This window comes from Scyliorhinus canicula, chromosome 24 (assembly GCF_902713615.1).
Source record: "Scyliorhinus canicula chromosome 24, sScyCan1.1, whole genome shotgun sequence".
In the NCBI taxonomy this organism is placed as follows: Eukaryota; Metazoa; Chordata; class Chondrichthyes; order Carcharhiniformes; family Scyliorhinidae; genus Scyliorhinus; species Scyliorhinus canicula.
In genome coordinates this window covers 13,351,200-13,372,736 of record NC_052169.1, presented here as the reverse complement: position 1 = coordinate 13,372,736, position 21,537 = coordinate 13,351,200, and positions in this window count along the sequence as shown.

Here is a 21,537-nt window from a genome sequence, read left to right as displayed (position 1 = left end):
AAATGCACTTGAGAAGGTAGTGGCGTGTCATCTACTACCGGGAGGCTTGCAAACACCATTCCAGAGGAGAGGTAAGAGTCATTGCTGTGGGTCAAAACTGTAATGTAAACTAGGCAAGGGCAGCGGATTTCCTACGAGGAATGACACGATTGAACGGGTTTTCACAGCAATCCAGTGGTTTCATGATCACGATTTATTCATTATTCAAATTTAAATTTCCCCAGCTGACATGGTGCGGATTTAAATTCACATGTTCAGAGCATTCATCTGGGTCACTCAAAGTCCAGTACCATTACCTCCATGATACTGGCCCCATACTGGTGTAATTTAGGCCTTGGGCTCCATAATTTCCAGCACCTTCAAAATGCTGGGTGTAAGCATCAAATCCAATCGACCAATACAGTCTTCACCCTCAATGGTCATTGGCAGCACTGAGCCGCAGCCCCATTGCATTGGCAATGCTATAATGGGTGAAGCGAGTGTACTCCTCAGGCCTGATCAGCAGGAGGCGCGCTCCCTCTCCCGTCCCCTCAGCCAATACCCACAATGGTGCCAGGATGGGCTAGATCCGAAACTGTAATAACCTGCATGGGACACATGGGGGCAGGTGTTGCCTTTTTTTACCTGCTTTAAATGAAATGAAAATGAAATGAAAATCGCTTATTGTCATAAGTGGGCTTCAATTAAGTTACTGTGAAAAGCCCCTAGTCGCCACATTCCAGCGCCTGTTCGGGGAGGCTGGTACGGGAATTGAACCGTGCTGCTGGCCTGCCTTGGTCTGCTTTAAAAGCCAGCGATTTAGCCCAGTGTGCTAAACCAGCCCCTATAAGGCAATCCTATAACCCTATAAGGCAATAAGGCAATCAATAAGGTTGCCCTTCTTTCTTTTGATATCAATATTATATTGCTTTCAGAGTCGCCAGGTATCGAATGATACCACCACAAGGTTCAACCAGATATCGATCAAAGAGCCAAACAACCAGTTAGTTAGTTCAACATCAATGGTACTTTTTTTATACACAAGATTAACTTACACATGCAACATAAACACTAATAGTTAAACTACACCTAACAACTATGACAACCTGTACTTAACTTCAGACACCCGGCTTAGGTCAGATGAACTTTGAACCTTTGTTCGAATCTGGATCTACTGGGTCTGGAGAAGTAACTGCTGCAGTTGTCGAAGAAGTCTTTCAATGAAAAAAAACGCGTGGGTAAGTTCCAGCCTGCAATGTACTCGAGGCAGGTGGAGAATAAATTGCAGTCGACAGTGTGGGCACAAGTGGCTTTGGGACTGAGCTGGGTTCACCGTCTGGTAGCGGGCGTTGAACTTGAACTGGCTTCTGGTGGCGCTGCAATTGGAGGTGGACGTTGCCGGAGCACCAGGTCCAAGAGAGGCCAAACACATGGCAGTGTCTCTCTTTATCCTTAGGGAGTTTTGCGCTCTTTTTGGCGGTCCTTAGGTTTGGACCCCATTATTTGGGCAGTTCTCGATCACTGCCTTCGATCTGAGCCAATAAAGGGGCAGGTGCCTTGATGGCTGGGTGTGTCCTAAGCGGTCATTGACCCTGTTGTTTATGTTTCCTGAGTAAAGGGAGTGGCGCCAAAATGTCTGGACTTGGATTGGTTACCTGAGTATGAATCCTTTGTCTTACGGAGATGGGCCATCAAAATGCTAATTGGTTAGGGGTTTCGATGCTGTCCGGATTCTTTGCTCACAAATATATCTTGAGGCTCTGTGCCTTCCTGAATCTTACATTGTCCATATTTCCCTTTAGGCTTTGCGAACGTCCATGTTTCTTGTTGTAAGTGGCCATCCCAGATGGCTACGCAGGGTTGATTGTTTTCCCAGTGTTGCTCAGGGAGAATTAGCTCCCCCGCTAACTACAGGGCTGGTAACCATGTTGTATAAAAGGCCGGCCAGTCGAGAAAAGAGAGAGGACCCGGTGAGGTACAACCGAGCCTCATGTAAATAGTTGTTCTTATAGCGTCTTCTTTTGTTTGCTTGGTGGACTCACCTCGCCTTCATTACAGAAATCCCTGGCTCCAGCAGAGTTGGGCCTTTTCAGGAGGCCGGAAGTCACCGACTGTGACCATCTTAGAAACCCATGCCGGAATATCAACTCCCAGGATGTAGCCCCTGAGGAAGAACCTTATACCAACTGTGGATCAAGAGAGAAGCAACGTTAAAAAGGCTCTGAATACAGGAGTTGGGACGTCTTGCCGAAGTTGTACAAGACATTGGTAAGACCACACATGGAATACGGTGTTCAGTTCTGGGCACCCTATTATAGGAAGGATATTGTTAATCTAGAAAGAGTGTAGAAGAAATTTACGGGGATGCTACCAGGACTTGATGGTCTGAGTTATAAGGATAGGCTGGATAGGCTGGGACTTTTTTTTCCTGGAGCGTAGGAGACTTAGGGGTGATCTTATAGAGGTCTATAAAATAATGAGGAGCATTGATAAGATAGATAGTTGACATCTTTTCCCAAAGATAGAGGATTCTCGAACGAGAGGGCATAGATTTAAGGTGAGAGGGGAGAGATACAAAAGAGACCAGAGGGGGAATTTTTTCACACAGAGGGTGGTGAGCATCTGGAACGGGCTGCCAGAGGCAGCGGTAGAGATGGCTACAATTTTGGCCTTTAAAAAGCAGTTAGACAGTTACATGGGCAGGGTGGGTACAGAGGGATGGGCCAAATGCGGGCAAGTGGGCCTAGCTTAGAGATAGAAACTGGGCAGCAGGGACAACTTGGGCCGAAGGGCCTGTTTCCATGCTGTAAGCGTCCATGACTCAATGACTCTCCGGCTTGTCTCATGGACGATTAGAAAATTAAATGTAATGCATCTGTAACCTGATCAAACGATTAGAACATTTGTCTTAATATGGAGATGGGAGAACCGTTCCCTTTCTTTCTACCTGCCTGCACCTTCAACCATCGCCTCCCCCATTGCCCCTCCACCCCCATCGCTTTCCTTTTACTGGTCCAGCAAAGGCGTTAGCTTCTTTGAAACGTATTGGTCATTTCTCGCGGGATTCTTTTTCAGTGAAAATGTGTTACGTGCGAGGGTTTGACTCGAGTACAAGAGAGGCCTCATTTCAAACCTGGTTGCTGTGAGATTTGCCCTCAGAAGGCCTGGCACATTGAAGTCCTTCTTGTTGAAGAAGTTTTTCGATGAAAAAAAAAAACGCGTGGGTAAGTTCCGGCCTGCAATGTGCTCGAGGCAGGTGCAGAATAAATTGCAGTCGACAGCGTGGGCACGAGTGGCTTTGGGACTGATGCTGTCACCCGAGTTGTCAAGTGTGACGAGAACCATCTCATTACCACAGCTCAGAGGTGATCAAGCTTTGACCTGGCTGCGGAGCTGGTTTATTGTTTGGAAAGCAGCAGAGGAGAACAAACCCTGGTAACAGCTACTGGCCCAGAAAGAATCCAATAATCTCGGGAGCCAGTTTCGTCCCAGAATTTTGACAAAACAGATGTGATTTCAATCTCTGCAGTGGAGTCGATGCAGACCAGTCAAGATCTCACCAATGACAAAGTGCAATTGGGGGATCATATGGCCTTGCTCCTACGTCATAGAACATAGAATAGTACTGCACTATACAGGCCCTTAGGCCCAAGACCATTTATCCTACTCTAAGGTCAACCTAACCTACACCCGTTCAATTTACTGCTGTCCATGTGCCTCTCTAAGAGTCGCTTAAATGTCCCGAATGACTCTGACTCCACCACCTCCGCTGGCAGTGCATTCCACACCCACACAACTCTCTGTGTAAAGGACCTCCCTCTGACATCTCCCATATACCTTCCTCCAATCACCGTAAACTTATGTCCCCTCGTGACAGCCAATTCCGCCCAGGGGAAAAGTCTATCCACTCTATCCACGCCTCTCATCACCTTGTACACCTCTATCAAGTCACCTCTCTGCCTTCTTCGCTCCAGTGAGAAAAGCCCTAGCTCCCTCAGCCTTTTTTCATGAGACATGCCCTCCAGTCCAGGCAGCATCCTGATAAATCTCCTCTGCACCCTCTCCAAAGCATCCACATCCTTCCTATAATGAGGCGACCAGAGCTGGACACAATATTCCAAGTGTGGTCTAACCAGGGTTTTATAAAGCTGCAGCAAAACCTTGCGGCTCTTAAACTCAATCTCCCTGATAATGAAAGCCAACACACCATACACCTTCTTAACAACCCTATCAACCTGAGTTGATCCCTCTGTTCCTCCACACTTCCAAGAATCCTGCCTTTAACCCTGTATTCAGCATTCAAGTTCAACCTTCCAAAATGAATCACTTCACATTTATCTAGGTTGAACTGCATCTGCCACTTCTCAGCCCAGCTCTGCATCCTGTCAATGCCTTATATTCTTAGATGACGGATGAATGTTTAAAGCAGTATGGTTGACAGTTATGTAAGTAGACTCGGACTGGAATTCTCTGGTCCCGCTGGCAGGGCACCACCTCCCACGGGTTTCCCGGCGCCGTGGGATGACTTCAATGAGAATTCCCATTGACAGCGACGGGAGCAGAGGACCCTGTCACCAGCGAATGCACGCAACTGGGAGGCCGGAGTATCCCCCCCCAGTAATCCGAAATCCGGACTAACAATCTAAAATTCTCTTAACGAGACAGTCAATTGAATTAAAAAGCACTCAAAAAATGGCACATAGTTTGCACTGCCGTTGGATTCCCAACCCTCACGGATCACCTTGACACCTCCAGGAATTAAAAATAACCTCCCGGAGACTCCTGCAAGTAACCCAGGAGAGAGCATTAAAGGTATCGTACGTTGTTTTATTTTCTTGTTCTACGTTCTACTTATTATTGCTAAAATATTGGAGATGGGAAAGAAAGTCATTTTGATTGAGGGAAGCAATGGGACGTTGGAGGAAGTCTCCAGGAACATGTCCAACCAGTGTTCTCAACCCTAGACGTGTCCAAGATGGTGGCCGAGTACAAGTTCCTTGGGGTAATTAAGAATGGGCAGCAACTGCCGAAATTGTCACCGATGCCCACATCTCATTTCATAGAATTTACAGTGCAGAAGGAGGCCATTCGGCCCATCAAGTCTGCACCGGCTATTGGAAAGAGCACCGTACCCAAGGTCAACTCCTCCACCCTATCCCCATAACCCAGTAACCCCACCCCAACACTAAGGGCAATTTTGGACACTACGGGCAATTTATCATGGCCAATTCACCTAACCTGCACATCTTTGGACTGTGGGAGGAAACCGGAGCACCCGGAGGAAACCCACGCACACACGGGGAGGATGTGCAGACTCCGCACAGACAGTGACCCAAGCCGGAATCGAACCTGGGGCCCTGGAGCTGTGAAGCAATTGTGCTATCCACAATGCTACCGTGCTGCCCCATCATTCATTATTCATCTGAGTGAATTAACTGTACTGAAACCTCTTCAGTGCACCAAAAAATTGTGGGAAGCTGGGTGAACACAGGGAAAGAAAGGAACAGAGGGGCATGCTGAAGGGATTAGGTGAATTAGGGTAGGAGTAGGCCATGAACATAAACACTGGCAGAGCAGCAAGTCATAGGATTTACAGCACAGAATCAGTCGATTCAGCCCAGCTAATCTGTGCTAATATTTATACTTAATATGAGACTCCTTCCATCCTACTTCATCTCACCGTTTAACATGGGTGGCACAGTGGCACAGTGGTTGGCACTACTGCCTCAAAGCTCCAGAGACCTGGGGTGAGATTCCCCCATCGGGAGACTAAGTGCCGACGCCGGAGTGAAAACCGGAGTGTTTCACTCCAACGTCGGAGGCCGCTCCTCGCCCCCTATTATCCCACCCTCGGGGGGGGGGGGGGGGGGGGGGGGGGGGGGGGCTAGGAGCGGTGCCGCGTCATTTACGTACGCCGAGCCTTGGCGCTGCGTAAAAGCAGCGCTGTGTAAATTCTTTTTTTTTAGAGTACCCAATTCATTTTTTCGAATTAAGGGGCGATTTAGCGTGGCCAATCCACCTACCCTGCACATCTTTGGGTTGTGTGGGTGAAAAACAGGGAGAATGTGCAAACTCCACACAGTGACCCAGAGCCAGGAACGAACCTGGGACCTCGGCGCCGTGAGACTGCAGTGATAACCACTGCGCCACCGTGCTGCCCCGGCGCCGCGTACATGACGTCACCCGCGCATGCGTGGTTGCCGTCCCCCCCACGGGCGCCCCGCAAGAAATGTCGGAGTGATCTTTCAGGGCGGCAGAGGAAAGGAGTGCCTCCTTCAGAGAGGCCGGCCCGCCGATCGGCGGGCACCGATCGTGGGCCAGACCCCTTTTGAGCGCCCCCCCGGTGCTGGATCCCCCCTTCCCCTCCCCCCCCCCCCCCATCACAGGCTGCCTCCCCAGCGTTCCCGCGCTGTTCACGCCGGCAGCGACCAGGGGTGGTCGGCGCCGGCGGGAACACGTCGTATTGGGCAGGCCGCTCGGCCCATTCGGGCCGGAGAATCACTGCTCGCCCATTACAAACGGGGAGCGCCGATTCTCCGAGCGGCCAGCCGTAGATCTCGGCGCGCTGGTTTGGGGGTGTGGGAGAATCGCGTGCGGGTGCCGGCACGGCGTGGCGGGAATCGCCCGGCGCCCCCACGATTCTCCCACCCGGTGTGGTGGGGGGGGGGGGGGGGGGGAGAATTGCGCCGCTGGGTTCGATTCCGGCTTTGTCTGTGTGGAGTTTGCATGCCTCCACCTGTTTGCATGGGTTTCCTCCGGGTGCTCCGGTTTCCTCCCACGCTTCAAAGATGTGCAGGTTAGGTGCTGAAATACCCCCTCAGTGTCCAGGGATGTGCAGGTTAGGTTACGCGGATGGGGTGGGGTGGGCTGCGAAGGGCAGTGGACCTGGGTAGAGTGCACGTCCGGAGGGTGGGCGCAAGACCCGATGGGCCGAATGGCCTCCTTTTGCGCTGTCAGGATTCTACGTCCTTGCTTTCATTTCTCTAATTCCCTTAAATACATCCCTGCTACTGACTTCAACTACTCCTTGTGGTAGAACCTTGCAACTTCTCACCACTCTTTGGGAAAGGAAACTTTCTGAATCCTTCGCTGAATTTATCAACGGCTAATTTACATTCACGCACCTCTTGGTTTTGGACTCCCCCACAAGTGGAAACATCTCCATCAACCCTGTCCCAGCCCCTACAGCATTTGAAAGACTTCTATAATTAAGATACCTCACGAAACTTAGTCAAGTGACCAACAGCAAACCCCTACTGTCCATTTTGAAATGGGAGGTGCAGAGAGAGAGAGAGAGAGAGAGCAAAGGTGGAGCCCTGAGACATTAGAAATTGGCACCAGTCGCACACAACAAAACCCAGGTGATCTATTATAATAAGCAGACGTATTAGCTCCATGAGCCTCTCCCCCGGAGACCTCAGATGTTCTGGTGAAAAATTAGGCAATTACAATTTGATAATGAAAGTAATTATCAAGCATAATAATGTAAAATTACCAACACGATGCAAGTTATCAAAGATCAAGGCAGGTCTGAATTTGAAACGCAGTAATTAAATCTAGCAGCGCTTCTCAACGCAAGCAAAGTGTTTTATGGATCATTAATACAGGATAATGAAAGTATTTACCAGAATACAGTACATAATAGGATAGCTGTTTGCAATTTTTTGTGGAAAAATTGCTTTCTCTGCATTCAGGGAAAACAACAAAGTTTGAGCATTAATTAAAGAACACTGTGATCCTAATTAATACTGTTGCTACTTTGCAAGGATGCAAACCCGGGGGTTTAATTTGTAACTGTTCCTAAGTAGTCGGTGTCGGCAGCTTCCTTCGAGAGGCTGGAAGGGTAATGAAGTAACAGAGAAATGGAATATAGGTGCAGGAGGAGGCCATTCGGCCCTTCGAACCTGCTACACCATTCATTATGATTATGGCTGATCATCAAGTTCAATACCCTGACCCGCCTCCCCCCCCCATATCCCTTTGTGGCGCTAACAATTGCAGTCAAAGACGAGAGACAAGTTCAATCGAGGCTTTATTGCTGTGTGATGCTATTCCTCCGGCTGCAACTGAAGACTAGAGTCTGACTGACTCACACGCATATTTATACACAAGCTCCCTGTGGGCGGAGCTAGCCGGCAGGGGCTTACCGGAGGAACCTGTATTACAGGTACAGCCATACATTCCCCTACTGCAAGTATGCATATCTACAGTGGTTATCACCAGACCCTTTATCCCCTATTAGAGCGATACATAATTCCTTCTTGAAATCACGCAAAGTTGTGGCCTCAACTACTTTCTTTGGTAGTGAATTCCACAGATTCACCACTCTCTGGGTGAAGAAATTTCTCCTCACCTCTGTCCTAAAAGGGCTGGTTTAACTCAGTGGGCTAGACAGCTGGTTGTGATGCAGAACAAGGCCAGCTGCGCGCGTTCAATTCCCGTACCGGCTAAGAATTCTGAATTCTCCCTCTGTGTGCCTGAACAGGCGCCGGAATGTGGCGACAAGGGGCTTTCCACAGTGACCTCATTGTAATGTTAATGTAAGCCTACTTGTGACAATGAACATTTTTTTTTAAAGGTGCTTTAACCCCTTTGCCCCAAGTGTTGTATCTAACTGCTTGTTGGAAGTTTGTAGGTAGTTTACAAGAACTGAATAGTGAGGAGGGAGGAGGTAAAGAACATAAGAACATAAGAACAAGGAGCAGGAGTAGGCCATCTGGCCCCTCGAGCCTGCTCCACCATTCAATGAGATCATGGCTGATATTTTGTGGACTCAGCTCCACTTTCCGGCCTGAACACCACAACCCTTAATCCCTTTATTCTTCAAAAAACTATCTATCTTTATCTTAAAAACATTTAATGAAGGAGTCTCTACTGCTTCACTGGACAAGGAATTCCATAGATTCACAACCCTTTGGGTGAAGAAGTTCCTCCTAAACTCAGTCCTAAATCTACTTCACCTTATTTTGAGGCTATGCCCCCTAGTTCCGCTTTCACCCGCCTGCATTTATCCTATCTATTCCCTTCATAATTTTATATGTTTCTATAAGATCCCCCCTCATCCTTCTAAATTCCAACGAGTACAGTCCCAGTCTACTCAACCTCTCCTCGTAATCCAACCCCTTCCGCTTGGGATTAACCTCGTGAATCTAAAGGGGCAGGAGTGGCACCTCCTCACTGCCCAGCGCCCCAAACACTCCCTTCAGGTGAAGCAGCGTGTTTCACTTATCTTTCTTTCAGTTTGGTTTGTTGTGTTCGCTGCTCCCAATGGGGGTCTCCTCTGCACTGCCGACTCTAAACGCAGACTGGGTGATCGCTTCACGGAACACCTTCACTCATTCCGCAAGCATGACACCCCACCCTTCCCGTCACTCGCCGATTTAACTCAGCACCTTGCCCACTTGCCCACATGTCCGTTCTGGGCCTGCTGCAGTGCTCTAGTGAAGCCTGACGCAAGCTGGATGAGCAATAGCTCATCATCCAGTTGGACACAGGACAGCCCTCAGGACTCAACACTGAGCTCAGCAATTTTAGATTGTGACCTTTCTCCTTCAGCTTAAGCCATCCTTTTCAACATATCTTACGAATGTCGTGCCCCAATGCAATTCTCCACCAACCCTCGCCCAATCCCACACTGTTTTTGTTGCAATCTCTTACAGCTCTAACCCCTTCAGCGCTGATGAAGAGACAAAGAACTCGAAGCGTTAACTCTTTTTTTCTCCTTGCAGATGCTGCCAGGCCTGCTGAACTTTTCCAGACCCTATTTTGCTTATTTCACTTATTTAAACGCAAAGTGGGTCATTGCTCAACGAGAATCAGAGAACAGTGGCGTGGTCATTAGCACTGCTCACTCAGAGGACCGAGGACCCGGGTTCGATCCTGGCTTCGGGGGAGACTGTCTGTGGGGAGTTTCCACGTCAACACCCCCCCCACCGTGTCTGCGTGGGTTTCCTCTGGGTGCTCCGGTTTCCTCTCACAGCCCAAAGGTGTGCAGTTTAGGTTGATTGTCCATGATAAAATTCCCCTTTCGTGTCTAAAGATGTGCAGGTAAGGTGGGGTTATGGAGTTACAGGGATAGGGCGGAGGTAGGGTGCTCATTCAGAGGATTGCTGCAGGCTGAATGGCCTACATCTGCACTGTAGGGCAGCACGGTAGCACAGTGGTTAGCACTGTTGCTTCACAGCATCAGGGTCCCAGGTTCAATTCCCGGCCTGGGTCACTGTCTGCGCGGAGTCAACACACTCTCCGTGTCTGCATGGGGTACCGCCGGGAGCTCCGGTTTCCTCCCACAAGTCCCAAAAGACGTGCTTGTTGGGTGAATTGGACATTCTGAATTCTCCTTCAGTGTACCCGAACAGGCGCCGGAATGTAGCGACCTGGGAATTTTCACAGTAACTTCATTGTAGTGTTAATGTCAGCCTACTTGTGACAATAATAAAGATTATTATTTATTTGGGGATTTTATTCTATGGGTTACAACGCTAAATATTCCACATGGAAAATTTGCACATTTGAGTGCCGGGTAGGAGAATCCCGCCCCAGGTCTGCCTGATGTAAGATGAGACACTGGGTGTACGTGAAGACTGCTAGTGTTCAAGACAACACAAAAGGTATAGATCATCAGGAGAGGAGGATAGAAATGAAAAATGAAATGAAATGCAAATCGCTTTATTGTCACGAGTAGGCTTCAATGAAATTACTGTGAAAAGCCCCTAGTTGCCACATTCCGGCGCCTGTCCGGGGAGGCTGGTACGGGAATCGAACCGTGCTGCTGGCCTGCTTGGTCTGCTTTAAAAGCCAGCGATATAGCCCAGTGAGCTAAACCAGCCCCCACTAAATGCCCTGCTCATCTCCTAAACCTGCCTCAGACAAGTCGCTCAATGACCCTAGTTGTCCACCAATCCCATGGGAGCGGCTGGCCTATCTTATCCCGAACATATTTTCGCCCAAATGGCTGGCTGTATATTAATCCCAAAACGATTTGTGAATGATGCTGTCTAACGGAAGTGTTATATTGTGTTGTAGCTCAGAGCCAGGCCGAAATGAGTGAAACAGATTTTATTCACAATGCATTAAAATGGCTACCCCTTCCTGGCAAGTCTGGCTTCCACCTCTTTCTGCAGCTTTGCCTCCTATCCTCAGACTCCACACCCAGGCTTCGCCCATCAGGAAAATCGAGTAACAAGAATAAATCCGAGATTCAAATAATCAAAAACAATTGACCACGACAGCGGTAAAAATGCACATGCAGAGTTTCACATCTGCGCTGTATCAGAGGACCAAAGCAACAGTGCATCTTTCTGCAGCTGGTGAAGCGACCTGGATGAAAACTCACCGAAAACCTTGGTAGCTGTGCTTCAAACCGTGATTATCTCGAACTACTGAGAACCACGAGATGTACCAGCCAGCACCCAGGACGTAGTCCTTCAATTGAACCATCAGCCAGCAGTATCATTGCACCCCCTCCCTCTCCCCCCCCACCCCCACCCTCCACCTTCCCCCACACCCCATCACACCAGTGGCCAGAAGAGGTACTGCACTACATGCCTGGGACTCAGGGCAAATTCTCCCATTTTGGGAATGTGGAATGTTTCCCACTACGGAGGCTGGCAAGAAAACACGCCAAACCCTCCGGACCCGACCTTAGTAATTATGCATTGGGTGCTTTACATCGTATTCACTGGCGGGGCCAATGTGGATGGTGCGCTGTCCGCCATATTGAAAAGGCGCTTGATGTCACTGACCCACTATTGTTTAACCCTCCTGAAAATGAAGGTGTATCTCTGGGAACATTCTGAGGCTGGAAGTTGGACCCACCCCCCCCCCCTTCCAGGACACCGAATCGGGAAAGATTACCCATTGATGCTTCCCTGACTCACTGCTGTGCTGTTCCAGGATCTAGGGTTGGCAGCAGCCTCCACCCCGAACTCCAGAGGCAGGCCCAGGCATTGTTCAGGTCTGTCCTTGTCATAATATACACATCAGTATATGATGGTGCAGAGACACACACTGACTGACACACTGAAAGACCAATCAACACACACAACACAGCAGCCAATCACCGGACAGGGCACGGTCACTATAAAACCAGAGGGCACTAGTTCTCCCGCTCATTCGGGATGCAGCCTCTGAGACAGACAGAGCCCGCAGTCAGTAGCACAAACATCCACCATGTGCTAGCAGTATAGGCTGGTCAGGTTAGGCATAGGTCTTCAGTCAACCTAACATAGTGTCGACCCACAGTGCAAGTATGTTCAACAGCTCTTAAGTTAATAAAATAGAGTTGTACTATTACAAGTGTTGGTAGCCTGTCTATGTTACTGCTAAGGTCTCCACTGATCCAGAGTACCCAACACATCAGTCCTGACATCTATCTGCGCGCACGTTGTGAGAAACGTGTTTTCCTGCCGGCATCAGGAGAATCTGGTGTGTTTGGGTCGGGGGCAGAGGGGGCATGATGGGAGTTGGGCCTTCATTGGCATCCTATTTACGGGATGTAAATGAGGTTCACACTCAGCCTCTTGCCATTGAGGCTCAATTAAGGCCATTAAAGACCTTACGTGGGGCAATGCCTGGCTTCATCCCGAGGCCCTGTCCTCCCCATCATAAAATTCCTTCTAGGTCGAGGTGGGCGGGATCTTGGAAGGAATTGCATCCACCTCGCCACAAAATCCATGGGGAAGGGGTGGGGGGCCGGGTTGGGGACAGAGTTTAAAAATCAGGTTTATGGGTCTGGACTGTGATTTGAACTCACCGGGCGGAGTCAACGAAAAATGATTCCGTTCTGAGTGGGAATGAAATGAAATGAAAATGAAAATCGCTTATTGTCACAGGTAGGCTTCAAATGAAGTTACTGTGAAAAACCCCGAGTCGTCACATTCCGGCGGCTGTTCGGGGAGGCTGGTACGGGAATTGAACCCGCGCTGCTGGCCTGCCTTGCTCTGCTTTAAAAGCCAGCTCTTTAGCCCTGTGCTAAACCAGCCCGTAAGCGAGTGCGAGTGGGTGAGTAGATGGGCAGGTGAGTGAGTGAATGGATGGATGAGCGAGTTAGTTAGTGGGTGGGCGGGTGAGTGAGTGGGTGGGTAAATGGGCGAGAGAGTGAGTAAGTGAGTAGGATGGGGGGGTGGGAATAGAAGGATCGTTCCCGGTGCTACAAGCTATCGCATGACATTTTGAGTTTTTTTGGTTCCCGGTTTGGAGCATCCCTCGAGGCCGCTCTTAGCCACATGTCCTGCACTGAGGAACTCCGACGAGCGGAGATATGCCACCAAATCTCTCGAGCACCCAACAAAACCCCCTGACCCTCTCCTCATGCCCCAGCTCACCTATAAAGGGGTCCTGGAGACCCCGCACCCCATCACATGCCAGCAGGGAACCTCCCGGGTCCGATAATACTTGGTCTAACTCAAGAGATTCGCCATCGTAATGAACTCAGCCTCACAACTGACCACCCTACTCCCCACCGGTAAATTAACCCCGATCCAACCCAATTTACCATGACCTAACTCTTTCTCCAACAACAACACCCCTGACTTGACCCAAATACTCACTCACTCACCTATTTGATAGGTGAGTGAGTGAGTATTTGGTAGCCTTAGAATAAAAGGGAGTCACTTTAGAACAGAGATGAGGAGAAATTTCTTCAGCCAGAGAGTGGTAGGTCTGTGGAATTCATTGCCACAGAGGGCGGTGGAGGCCGGGACATTGAGTGTCTTTAAGACAGAAATTGATAAATTCTTGATTTCTCGAGGAATTAAGGGCTATGGTGAGAGAGCGGGTAAATGGAGTTGAAATCAACCATGATTGAATGGTGGAGTGGACTCGATGGGCCGAATGGCCTTACTTCCACTCCTATGTCTTATGGTCTTATGGTCTTGATCACTCACTCTCTCGCCCACTCAGCCGACCCACCCACCCACTTACTCACTCTCTCGCCCATTCGCCCACCCACTCACCCACCCGCCCACCCACGTACTCACTCGCTCATCCATCCATTCACTCACTCACCTACCCATCCACTCACTCACTCACACACCCGCTCACCCACCCACTCATTCCCTCCCTCACCCATCCATCCCAAGACCTGATACCTTTAAAATCATACAACTAATGTTGTGAATAGGGGGGGGGGGGTGTATTTTTTCTTTTCTCCGTCCATCTACTTCCACGCTCACCACTGGGATGGCTGCACTGCTGGAGCAGCCAGAGTCGGAATCCCCAGCTGAAATGTCGCAGGAACCTTCGCTGCAGCGACATTGTGTGCAACAGCAACGCTGATCGGAAGATCTGAGCTTATGTTGAAGGGGGGGAATGTTGGGGTCAGTTGCATCAATGTTTGCATCAGCAGAGAGCATCAGAGTGATATAAGGGAACAGAACCCGATGTGGGCTTCGAGGAACCCTTCGAGAAAGTAGAAATCACATTGAATTGGAACTTGGGTGTGAACAGATTTGAAACCCCAACTTAGAAGTTTGACGAAAGTACTTCATTTTGTCCACTGAAAATATCCCCACAATGATTTTAGCACTGCCAAACAAGAAAAAGAAAGGATTGTATACTCAGATTGTCTGCTCTCTAAATCCGAGGGCAATCATTTTAACATTGTGTAGACTAAATGTTACAGGAGGCACTCATCTTTAGTACTTTGATCTGCCAGTAAAAGACATCCCCCTGGCTACAATTGTCAAGTGATTGTACAAATGATTTGTTAACCGTAGAGTGTCTGTCAGATCAATAAAGAGCTGTTCCCAACAGATTGCGGAGGAATCTTAAACACTATAAAAACTCACAATATGAAGGCGTTAGAGTTGATACCTTCAAGGAGGAGATGGGCAAACAGGAAAACAAAAGGAATACTCAATGTTTCAGCTATAGTCTTCCAAGAACAACAAAAGTGCCCTTCTGCTTGTTGATTATGGTCCGTTTCAATACCCATAATGTTTCCATAGAATCCATAAAATCCTTGCAGTGCAGAAGGAGGTCATTTGGCCCATTATGTCCTCACTGACCCTCCAAAAGGGCACCTTACCACTCCCCCTGCCCTATCTCCGTAACCCTACTCAACCTGCACATCATTGGACTTCTCTTTTCACCCCACTTTTTCATCTTTGGACCTTTAAGCCCCAATTATCCCAGAATCCAAAGCCTCTTTATGGAGCGATTTCCAATACCCATTACGTGAAAATGAGAATTTCCAATTCTGCCTCTGCTGCAAGAGAAAATAATTTCTCCACATGTACTCTACCAATGCTCAATGCCTCAGCAATATCCCCATCTCCAGTACTCAAGGGCATGTGATCATGATCAATACCATTCAGAATAGAACTGAGGTTCCTGGTCCACTTCCTACAATCCCTTCTTTAGGCTGCAGTTACTAACACCGTAACACAGAGGTGCTGTGGTGGATAGTGTCTCTGCCTCAGAAGCTCCAGGTTTAGGTTCCACCCTTGGATCAGATGACCAAGGAAGGTGGGTTCATAACATGGCCAATAAGTACATAAGGACTAGGAGCAGGAGTAGGCCACCTGGCCCCTTAAGCCTGCTCCAACATTCAATAAGATAATGGCTGATATTTTTCTAGACTCAACTCCACTTACGTGCCCGCTAACCAAAACCCTTAATTCCTTTATTATTCAAAAATCTATCTATCTTTGCCTTAAAAACATTCAACGAGGTAGCCTTAACTGCTTCACTGGGCAGATAATTCCACAGATTCACCACCCTTTGGGTGAAGAGGTTCCTCCTCAACTCAGTCCTAAATCTGCTCCACCTTATTTTGAGGCTATGCCCCCTAGTTCTGGTTTCACCCGCCAGTGGAAACAACCTCCCTGTTTCTATCTTATCTATTCCCTTCATAATTTTATATAATTGTATATGTTTCTATAAGATCCCCCCTCATTCTTCTAAACTCCAATGAGTATAGTCCCAGTCTACTCAGTCTCTCCTTATGATGAGCCAATCCTCTCAACTCCGGAATCAACCTAGTCAATCTCCTCTGCATCCCCTCCAGTGCCAGTACATCCTTTCTCAAGTAAGGAGACAAAAGCTGTACACAGTACTCCAGGTGTGGCCTCACCAGCACCCTATACAGCTGCAGCATAGCCTCCCTGTTTTTAAACTCCATCCCTCTAGCAATGAAGGACAAAGTTCCATTTGCCTGCTTAATCACCTGTTGCACCTGCAAACCAACTATTTGCGATTCATATCAACTTGCAAGTTCCTTCCGACGCACGCCAGTCGCAGGCAGTAAGAGGGGGAAGAGACTCCTGGTCATATACGACATGGAGAGAAAGTTGGAACCTCCACCATCACTGTCCGTAGCCCCAGACTACAACATGCATGTAAAAGTGCCTGTTGCCATGCCAACCCAGACCCCATTGATGAACTGAAACTACTCGGGGTCACTTTTCTAATAATCCTTTCGTGCTTGTGTACAGATGCACGGAAGTCTTTAAGATACCACAGGCATATTTATAAACTAACAGTTCCTGACACATTATGAGAACTCGGGCAAATTTACTGATAAGAATGCCTGAATGCTTCGGCCGAATAATAAGTAATAAGTTTATCTTGCACTCCTGGGTGAGATAAGTTTCTTTCTTAAACCGCATACAGGTTGCTTGGGGTTGTACAGCATTCCATTTGGTCGTGTGCTCCAGGTCCTCACCACACTCTGGATAAAGAGGTTCTGCTGCCTCAACATCTCACGAGTGAATAAATGGACAGAGGACTTTCAAACAGGCAAATTATTCACTGCAAGCGTTAAACATTGCTGCATATTCCCTAGCGTTATGCTAGGGAAACCTGATGGGTTGATTGCAGCGCTCTGTTAGGAAGCTTGGTGGACCTTAGACATTTATGAAGCATTCACATAGAACATACAGTGCAGAAGGAGGCCATTCGGACCATCGATGCTGCACCGACCCACTTAAGCCCTCACTTCCACCCTATCCCCGTAACCCAATTATCCCTCCTAGCCTTTTTTGGTCACTAAGGGCAATTTATCATGGCCAATCCACCTAACATGCACGTCTTCGGACTGTGGGAGGAAACCAACGCACCCGGAGGAAACCCACGCAGACACAGGGAGAACGTGCAGACTCCGCACAGACAGTGACCCAGCGGGGAATCGAACCTGGGACCCTGGCGCTGTGAAGCCACAGTGCTATCCACTTGTGCTACCCTGCTGCATTCTCTATAGGCTGAGCAGCAGATTACAATCAGACGTTACGAACCCAATAAAAGCATTATATTCTCGAGGCTCAAGAGTGAAGCAGTTTTGTCGACCATGGTGTATTCTACAATCAAAATGGTCAATTGCATAGTGGGGCGATACGCGAGGATAGCACTGTGCATTAAGCTGGACGGTTTGTAACCTTCGTACGGACAGTGTCACGAGTAAGCTTTGTGCTACTGGACGGTGAACTCAATTCAAAGAATACCGAAGATATTCAAATTTGCTCATCAGCTTCACAGAATTTACAGTGCAGAAGAAGGCCGTTCGGCCCATCGAGTCTGCACCGGCCCTTGGAAAGAGCATCCCCCCCCTAAACCCAGGCTTCCACCAGATGAGATGTCAGAGCCTCCCACAGAATGTGGCATATTTGAGCCCTACATCTCTTGGCAAATGTAGACGTGGGTGGCGCCCTCTCTTGCTCATCTCCAAAAGGAGACGTGTCTTTGGTATATCCTTGCCGCCTTGCGACCTCCTCAGCTTCTGGGCCTTCCTGCGGCTTCCCTGGACCATGAACCTTAGGTTGGGGTTCTTCTCTAACCCTTGCTGTCTGACGCTGGGTACTTCTTCTCCTCCTGAGTTTGAGCATTGCCCCCAGCATTGACCCCAGCCTCCATTCTGCAATCCCCCTTCTTCCTGTGGTCAGATCGATCCGAGAGATGGCCCCCTCCAGCATTGTCACATTCCCCTCCCACACTGTCTTAGACCCCTCCCACATGGACACAGATCCACTCCCACACTGTCACAGACTCGCGAATTCATGAGACTCTACTTTACCCTTTGAATGGTAAGAATGTGGATTTTGCCGTTGACACAAGTGGCACAGATGCATTCCCTCCCAATGTTGAGGAGAAGTTCAAATATTGTAGGCCATAAACGTGAGACAGTCACCAATAGAGCCAATGGAAAATTCTGGAGGAACTTACCTCGGACATTGGTGGTTGGGAGAAAAAAGCGAAGGGAGATGTGCAAAATACTTTTAAGATTCTTTCATGGAGCTGGATTTTTCCCGGTGTCTCCCCCACCCCCCCACCTCCCCTCTCCCCCAGGCAGCAGAGGTGGCCCGCCATTGGCTGGCGAGGGGATATTCTGGTCCCTCTGAACCGGGTTTCCCATCGTTTGGACCCCCACGCCACCAGGGAACACACAGCGGGGGTTTTCCGTGGGTGGGACTGGAAGATTCCACTAGCAGGGACAGCTGGAAAATTCCAGCCGGAGGATGTGACATTGCCCGTAAGGCCAACAATTGTTTTGTATTCCAAATTTCCCCTGAATGAGTGTCCTGCCGCACCATTTCAGCGGGCAGATAAGAATCAACCACATTGCTTTTTGTATGAACGCACACTCGCATTCTCTCACTTTTTAAACATTTTTCCAATTAAGGGGCAATTTAGCGTGGCCAATTCACTTACCCAACACGCCTTTGAGTTGTGCGGGTGAGATTCAAGCAGACACGGGGAGAACGTGTAAACTCCACATGGACAGTGGCCCGGGGCCAGAATCAAACCCGGTTCCTCGCCGCCGTGAGGCAGCAGTGCTAAACAGCAGTGCCACCGTGTGCCCGTCACGCGAAGACATCGGCGATTCTGAATCCGCAAGTTCACTTGTCAACGATGCCGTCGGATTCTCCCGAGGAATTTTCGGAACTGACTTGCATTGCGATTTGGACTCGATGCATTTTTCGGTGGTACGATTATCAGCTTTAATGCTCAATTTTTGATTTGCAGTCTGCCGGGAAACAAGAGGGTTGAATTGACTACAAATTCTCCGACCTGTATCGCCTCCTGTGCTGTGCTAATTGTAAGAGCGACGTGAGGCGTGCCGGGAAGCCAAGCGTTCCAGATGCTGATGTTGTCAAAAGTTATCGAATGCCTAGAAAATCCACTTCTGGTTTCTCCAGAAGCAAAACACCCTGGGTTTTAATTTTCTCTGGTCACGCGCGGCTCAACACATTTTGCACAAGTTGCCTTTGGGTATATTTTAATTCAGTCATTAACATGAATAAACAGGTCAACAACTACATTGGAGCAACAATTGTGATTGGCATTTTTCTATCTGCGAGCGATAATGGGATTGCAGCCTCCCAATTTGGTGAGGTCAGATGTGATCATCTGCTGTACTTAGTTTGACGGCTGACCAAGCCAATTCTGGAAAGACAAAGTTTGGCGTAGACATAGAAACATAGAAAAATAGGAGCGGGAATTGGTTACTTGGTCTGTCAAATCTGCTCCGCCTTTCTGTATGATCATGGATGGTCCTCTAGCTCAACACTATACTCCAGCGCTCTCCCCACACTCCTTGACGCCTTTACTGTTGAGAAATCTATTTCCTTCTTAAATATATCCAGTGATTGGGCCTCCACAGCTTTCTGTGGTAGAGAATTCCACAGCTTTACCAGCCTCTGAGTGAAGAGGTTTCTCCTCATCTCAGTCCTAAATGGCCTTCCCTGTATTCTAAGTCTGTGAATCCTAGTTCTCAACCCCCTACAGCCAAAGGAAACAACATCCCAGCATCCAGTCTGTCCTGCTCGGTCAGTATTTCATCGAAGAGATCCCCTCTCATTCTTCTAAGTCAGTGTTCTTCAAACTTTTTTTCCCGAGGACCCATTTTTACCAACCGGCCAACCTTTGGGACCCAACCCGGCCGACCTTCCCGACTCACGCCGGCCGACCTTCGCGACCCACGCCGGCCGACCTGCGCGACCCACCATTTTCTCTGACCTTGTTTGCTGCTGACAAAAATGGAGGAAATGGTTTTGGGTCCCTATGGCCCCCGTACGCGCTCCTCCAATGGAACCTGTTGGATGAAGGTGAAGCCTCCCGGTGTCGGAAAGTATGAAGTCTCCATCTGTCCAAAGTTCTGAATGTTTTTCCTGTCAAATTTTATCAAATAAACCCCCCCCCCCCTCCCCCCCCCCCCCCGCCGAACTTGTAAAAAAATAAAAAATAAAATGAGTAAAATAAATGAAAAAAAGGAATCAAACTCCCCGAACTTGTAAAAAAAATAAAATGAATAAAACAAATGAAAAAAATTTAAATTAAATGAATAAAATAAATGAATAAAAACCACTACAGAACTTGTAAAACAAAAAGCTGCAACTGTTTAAAAAAAATAGCGGCCGCACTGCGCACTGATCATCGTGCACGCATGCGCAATACGGCCAAATTCTTTTTAACATGTACGCGGAATGCGTGCCGGTCATCGTCCGCACATGCGCAATGCGGCCGAATATATTTTTTTCACATGTTCGCGGCCGCTTGCAGCCGGCGTTATGAAAAGCCGGCTGCTGCGCGGGGATTTACGCGATCGGGAGCGCCGCGGACGACGGCTCCACGACCCTCCCGACACCCGCCCGTGACCCACGACTTTGAAGAACACTGTTCTAAGTTCCACTCCAGGTGTGGTCTCACCAAGGTCCTGCACACCCACGGTTAAGCATCCTCGCTCCTGTACTCAAGTCCTCTTGCAATGAAGGCCAACCTACCATTTGTCTTCCTAACTGCTTGCTTCGCCTGCATGCTTACTTTCAGCGACTGTTGAGAAAGGACACCCAGGTCCCTTTGTTCGTCAACATTTCCCAATCTATCCCATTTGAATAATACTCTGCCATTCCGTTTCCCCGTCCAAAGGGGAATGTCGTCACATCCATAACCCAACAATTTTCTTGTCGGCAGACAAATTTCAGTTGTCCCGTTCCAGTTTCCGGGACGATCTCTGCTGACATTTTGTTTTCAGGGTTGGCGTCCGTTTCCGGGCCTGGAGCCACGCGTTGCGGTGGTGGCGAATTCCGCCCCGTACATGGTGTCACCATTCCCGTCAGCTATCATCTGAAGTTTCCCCACTTGCCATGATTGATGTGAAAGGTTAACATGTTTCTTTTAACACCTGAAACCTTTTAGATCAGCATTTGGTCCGATCGGTCAGTTTGTTGTTGATGGGTTGGTTGGACAGCTGGTTTGTGACGCCAACAGCGCGGGATCCGTACCGGCTAAGGTCTTCTTGACCTTGCCCCTCACCAGAGGTATGGTGATCCTCAGGTTAAATCACCATCAATCAGCTCTCCCCCCTTCAAAGGGGAAAGCAGCAGCCTGTGGTCATCTAGGACTATGGTGCCTTTACTTACTGTTGATCCATTTCCTGCAAGAGAGGATCCAACCATCGCCCCTTGACATTCAATGGCGTTACCATCGCTGAATCCCCCACAATCAACATCCTGGGGGTTCCCAATGATCAAAAACTGAACTGGACTAGCCACATTAATACTGTGGCTACCAGGGCACGTCAAAGGATAGGAATTCTCTGGTGAGTATCCCGCCTCCTGACCC